The sequence below is a fragment of the Somniosus microcephalus genome, chromosome 18, assembly GCF_052327205.1.
Source record: "Somniosus microcephalus isolate GS21.2 chromosome 18, FLI_Smic_1.0, whole genome shotgun sequence".
Classification (NCBI taxonomy): domain Eukaryota; kingdom Metazoa; phylum Chordata; class Chondrichthyes; order Squaliformes; family Somniosidae; genus Somniosus; species Somniosus microcephalus.
In genome coordinates, this window is record NC_141004.1 from 84,588,664 (window position 1) to 84,594,985 (window position 6,322).

Sequence of the window (6,322 nt, forward strand, 5' to 3'; positions counted from 1 at the left end):
CCCTCGCCGTGCCACTGACCAAGGTCTCGCCGTGACCCAGACCGATCCCTCGCCGTGACCCTGACCGAGCCCTCGCCATGACACAGACTGAGCACTCGACGTGCCTCTGACCAAGGTCTCGCCGTGACACAGACCGAGCCGTCGCCGTGCCACTGGCTGAGTTCTTGCCATGACCCAGACCGAGCCCTCGCCGTGACCCTAACGGAGCCCTCGCCGTGACCCTGACCAAGCCCTCGCCGTGACCCTGACCGAGCCCTCGCCGTGACCCTGACCGAGCCAGCGCCGTAACACTGACCAAGCACTCATCGTGACACAGACCGAGCCCTCGTCGTGACCATGACCGAGCCCTCGCCATGACCCTGACCGAGCCCTCGCCGTGGCCCAGACCGAGCCCTCGCTGTGACACTGACCGAGCCCTCGCCATGACACTGAACGAGCACTCGCCATAACCCTGACCGAGCCCTCGGCGTGACCCTGATTGAGTCCTCGTCATGACACTGTCCGAGGCCTCACCGTGACACTGCCCGAGCCCTTGCCGTGACCCAGAACGAGCCCTCACCGTGACCCAGAACGAGCCCTCGCCGTGACACTGACCGAGCACTCACCGTAACCCTGACCGAGCCCTCAGCGTGACCCTGACCGAGCCCTCGTAGTGACACTGTCCGAGCCCTCGCCGTGACCCAGAACGAGCCCTCGCCGTGACACAGAACGAGCCCTCGCCGTGACACTGACCGAGCACTCGCCGAGACACAGACCAAACCCTCGCCGTGACACAGACTGAGCCCTCGCCGTGTCCCTGACCGAGCCCTCGCCGTGACCCTGACCGAGCCCTCACCGTGACACAGACCGAGCCCTCACCATGACACAGACCGAGCCCTCACCATGACAAAGACCGAGACCTCGCCGTGCCACAGATCGAGCCGTCGCCGTGGCACAGACCGTGCCCTCGCCGAGACGCACACTGAGCCCTTGCCATGACCCTGACCGAGCCCTCGCCGTGACCCTGACCGAGCCCTCGCCGAGACACTGACCGAGCCCTCGCCATGACCCTGACCGAGCCCTCGCCGTGACCCTGACCGAGCCCTCGCCGTGACACTGACCGAGCACTCGCCATGACACAGACGTAGCCCTTGCCGTGACACAGACTGAGCCCTCGCCGTGACCCTGACCGAGCCCTCGCCGTGACACTGTCCGAGCCCTCGCCGTGACCCAGACCGAGCCCTCGCTGTGACACTGACCGAGCACTCACCGTAACCCTTACCGAGCCCTCGCCGTGACACAGACGGTGCCCTCGCCGTGCCACTGACCGAGCACTCGCCGAGACACAGACTGAACCCTCGCCGTGACACAGACTGAGCCCTCGCTGTGACCCTGACTGAGCCCTCGCCATGAGCCTGACCGAGCCCTCGCCGTGACACTGACCGAGCCCTCGCCATGAGCCTGACCGAGACCTCGCCGTGACCCTGACCGAGCCCTCGCCGTGACCCTGACCGAGCCCTCGGCGTGACACTGACTGAGCCCTCGTCGTGACACTGTCCGAGCCCTCGCAGTGACCCAGAACAAGCCCTCGCCGTGACACTGACCGAGCACTGGCCGAGACTCAGACCGAACCTTCGCCGTGACACAGACCGAGCCCTCGCCGTGACACAGACCGAGCCCTCGCCGTGACACTGACCGAGCCCTTGCCATGACCCTGACCGAGCCCTCACCGTGACACTGACCGAGCCCTCGCCGTGACCCTGACCGAGCCCTCGCTGTGAACCTGACCGAGCCCTCGCCGTGACCCTGAGTGAGCCCTATCCATGACCCTGACCGAGCCCTCGCCGTGACCCTGACCGAGACCTCGCCATGACACTGTCCAAGCCCTCACCTTGACCCTGACCGAGCCCTCGCCGTGAACCTGACCGAGCCTTCGCCGTGACTCTGACCGAGCCCTCGCCGTGACCCTGACCGAGCCCTCACCTATACCCTGACCGAGCCCTCACCGTGAACCTGACCGAGCCTTCGCCGTGACACTGACTGAGACCTCGCCGTGGCCCTGGCCGAGCCCTCGCCGTGACATTGACCGAGGACGCGCCGTGAACCTGACCGAGCCCTCGCCCTACACAGACCGAGCCCTCGCAGTGACACAGACATAGCCCTCGCCGTGACACAGACCAAGCCCTCGCCATGACCCTGACCGAGCCCTCGCAGTGACACAGACCGAGCCCTCACCGTGACACTGACCGAGCCCTCGCCATGACCCTGACCGAGCCCTCACTGTGACACTGACTGAGCCCTCGCCGTGACACTGACCTAGCTGTCGCCGTGACACAGACCGAGCAGTCGCCGTGACCCTGACCGAGCCCTCAGCGTGACACTGACTGAGCCCTCATCGTGACACTGTCCGAGCCCTCGCAGTGACCCAGAACAAGCCCTCGCCGTGACACTGACCGAGCACTGGCCGAGACTCAGACGGAACTTTCGCCGTGACACAGACCGAGCCCTCGCCGTGACACTGACCGAGCCCTTGCCATGACCCTGACCGAGCCCTCGCCGTGACATTGACCGAGCACTCACCGTGACCCTGACCGAGCCCTTGCCGTGAGCCTGACCGAGCCCTCGCCGTGACCCTGAGTGAGCCCTATCCATGACCCTGACCGAGCCCGCGCCGTGACCCTGACCGAGACCTCGCCGTGACACTGTCCAAGCCCTCACCTTGACCCTGACCGAGCCCTCGCCGTGAACCTGACCGAGCCTTCGCCGTGACTCTGACCGAGCCCTCGCCGTGTCACTGACCGAGCCCTCGCTGTGACCCTGACCGAGCCCTCACCTATACCCTGACCGAGCCCTCACCGTGAACCTGACCGAGCCTTCGCCGTGACACTGACTGAGACCTCGCCATGGCCCTGGCCGAGCCCTCACCATGACATTGACCGAGGACGCGCCGTGAACCTGACCGAGCCCTCGCCCTGACACAGACCGAGCCCTCGCAGTGACACAGACATAGCCCTTGCCGTGACACAGACCAAGCCCTCGCCGTGACGCAGTCCGAGCCCTCGCCATGACACAGACAGAGCCCTTGCCATGACACTGACCGAGCCCTCGCCGTGACACTGAGCCAGCCCTCGCCATGACACAGTCCGAACCCTCGCCATGACACAGACATAGCCTTCGCCGTGACACAGTCCGAGCCCTCGCCATGACACAGACATAGCCTTCGCCGTGACACAGTCCGAGAACTCGCCGTGACACAGACCGAGCCCTCATCGTGACACAGTCCGAGCCCTCACTGTGACACAGACAGAGCCCTCGCCATGACACAGACCGAGCCCTCGCCGTGAAACTGACCGAGCCCTCGCCGTGACTCAGACCCAGCCCTCACCGTGACCCTGACCCTTCCCTTGCCGTGACCCTGACCAAGCACTCGCCGTCACCCTGACTGAGCCCTCGCCGTGACCCTGACCGAGCCCTCACCGTGACACAGACCGAGCCCTCACCATGACCGTGACCGAGCCCTCGCCATGACCCTGACCGAGCCCTCGCCGTGACCCTGACCTAGCCCGCGCCGTTACCCTGATCGAGCACTCACCGTGACGCAGACCGAGCCCTCGACGTGACCCTGACCGAGCCCTCACCGTGACCCTGACCAAGCCCTCACCGTGACCCAGACCGAGCCCTTGCTGTGACACTGACCGAGCCCTCGCCATGACACTGAATGAGCACTCGCCATAACCCGGACCGAGCACTCGGCGTGACCCTGATTGAGTCCTCGTCATGACACTGTCTGAGCAATCGCCGAGACACAAACTGAACCCTCGCCATGAAACATACCGAGCCCTCGCCATGACACAAACCGAGCCATCGCCGTTACCCAAACCGAGCCCTCGCCGTGACCCTGACCGAGCCCTCGCCGTGACCGAAACCGAGCCCTCGCCGTGACTCTGACTGAGCCCTCGCCGTGACCCTGAAAGAGCAATCGCCGTGACACAGACCGAGCCCTCACCATGACACTGACTGAGCACTCGCCGAGACACAAAGCGAACCCTCGCCATAACACAGACCGAGCCCTCGCCGTGACACAGACAGAGCCCTCGCCGTGACACAGACAGACCCCTCGCTGTGACACAGACAGAGCCCTCGCCATGACCCTGACCGAGCCCTCACCATGACACTGACTGAGCCCTCGCCGTGACACTGACCTAGCCGTCGCCATGACACAGACCGAGCCCTCGGCGTGACACAGACAGAGCCCGCGCCGTGACACACACCGAGCCCTCGCCGTGACACAGACCGAGCCCTCGCCATGACACAGACCGAGCCCTCGCCCTGACACAGACAGAGCACTCGCCATGACCCTGACCGAGCCCTCGCCGTGCCACTGGCCGAGTTCTTGCCGTGACCCAGACTGAGCCCTCGCCATGACACAGACCGAGCCCTCGCCGTGCCACTGGCCGAGCCCTCGCCGTGACCCTAATGGAGCCCTCGCCGTGACCCTGACCAAGCCCTCGCCGTGACCCTGACCGAGCCCTCGCCGTGACACTGACTGAGCCCTCGCCATGACATTGACTGAGCCCTTGCTGTGACCCTGACGGAGCCCTCGCCGTGACCCTAACGGAGCCCTCGCCGTGACCCTGACCAAGCCCTCGCCGTGACACTGACCGAGCCAGCGCCGTTACCCTGACCGAGCACTCGCCGTAACCCTGACCGAGACGTCGGCGTGACCCTGATTGAGTCCTCGTCATGACACTGTCCGAGGCCTCGCCGTGACACTGTCCGAGCCCTCGCCGTGACCCAGAATGATCCCTCGCCGTGACACTGACCGAGCACTCACCATAACCCTGACAGAGCCCTCGGCGTGACCCTGACCGAGCCCTCGTAGTGACACTGTCCGAGCCCTCGCCGTGACCCAGAACAAGCCCTCGCCGTGACACAGACCGAGCCCTCACCGTGACACTGACCGAGCACTCGCCGAGACACAGACCGAACCCACGCCATGACACAGACCGAGCCCTCGCCGTGACACAGACCGAGCCATCGCCGTGACACAGACCGAGCCCTCGCTGTGACACAGACCGAGCCCTCGCCGTGACACAGACCGAGCCCTCGCCGTGACACAGACCGAGCCCTCACCGTGACACAGACCGAGCCCTCGCCGTGACCCTGACCGAGCCCTCGCCGTGACACAGACCGAGCCCTCGCGGTGACACTGACGGAGCCCTCACTGTGACACAGACCGAGCCCTCGCCATGACACAGACCGCGCCCTCGCCGTGACACAGACAGAGCCCTCGCCATGACCCTAACCGAGCCCTCGCCGTGACACAGACCGAGCCCCCGCCGTGACACTGACCAAGCCCTCGGCGTGACACAGACCGAGCCCTCACCGTGACACACACCGAGCCCTCGCCGTGACACAGACCGAGCCCTCGCCGTGACACAGACATAGCCCTCGCGGTGCCACTGACCAAGGTCTCGCCGTGACCCACACCGAGCCCTCACCGTGACACAGACTGAGCCCTCGCCGTGACACAGACAGAGCCCTCGCTGTGACCCTGACTGAGCCCTCGCCGTGACACAGACATAGCCCTCACCGTGCCACTGACCAAGGTCTCGCTGTGACCCAGACCGAGCCCTCGCTGTGACCCAGACCGAGCCCTCGCTGTAACACTGACTGAGCCCTCGCCGTGACCCTGACCGAGCCCGCGCCGTTACCCTGACTGAGCACTCGCCGTGTCCCTGACCAAGCCCGCGCCGTTACCCTGACTGAGCACTCGGCGAGACACAAAGCAAACCCTCGACATGACACTGACCGAGCCCTCGCCGTGACCCTGACCGAGCCCTCACCATGAAACAGACCGAGCCCTCGCCGTGACCCTGACCGAGCCCTCGCCGTGACCCTGACCGAGCCCTCCCCGTGACCCAAACCGAGCCCTCGCCGTGACTCTGACCGAGCCCTCGCCGTGACCCTGAACGAGCACTCGCTGTGACACAGACTGAGCCCTCGCCGTGACACAGACCGAGCCCTCGCTGTGACACTGACCGAGCCCTCGCCGTGACCCTGACCGAGCCCTCGCCGTGACATTGACCGAGCAATCGCCGAGACACAAAGCGAACTCTCGCCATAACACAGACAGAGCCCTCGCCGTGACACAGACCGAGCCCTCGCCGTGACACTGACCGAGCCCTCGCCGTGACACTGACTGAGCCCTCGCCGTGACACTGACCTAGCCGTCGCCGTAACACAGACCGAGCACTCGGCGTGACACAGACCGAGCCCTCATCTTCACACACACCGAGCCCTCGCCGTGACACAGACCGAGCCCTCGCCGTGACACAGACCG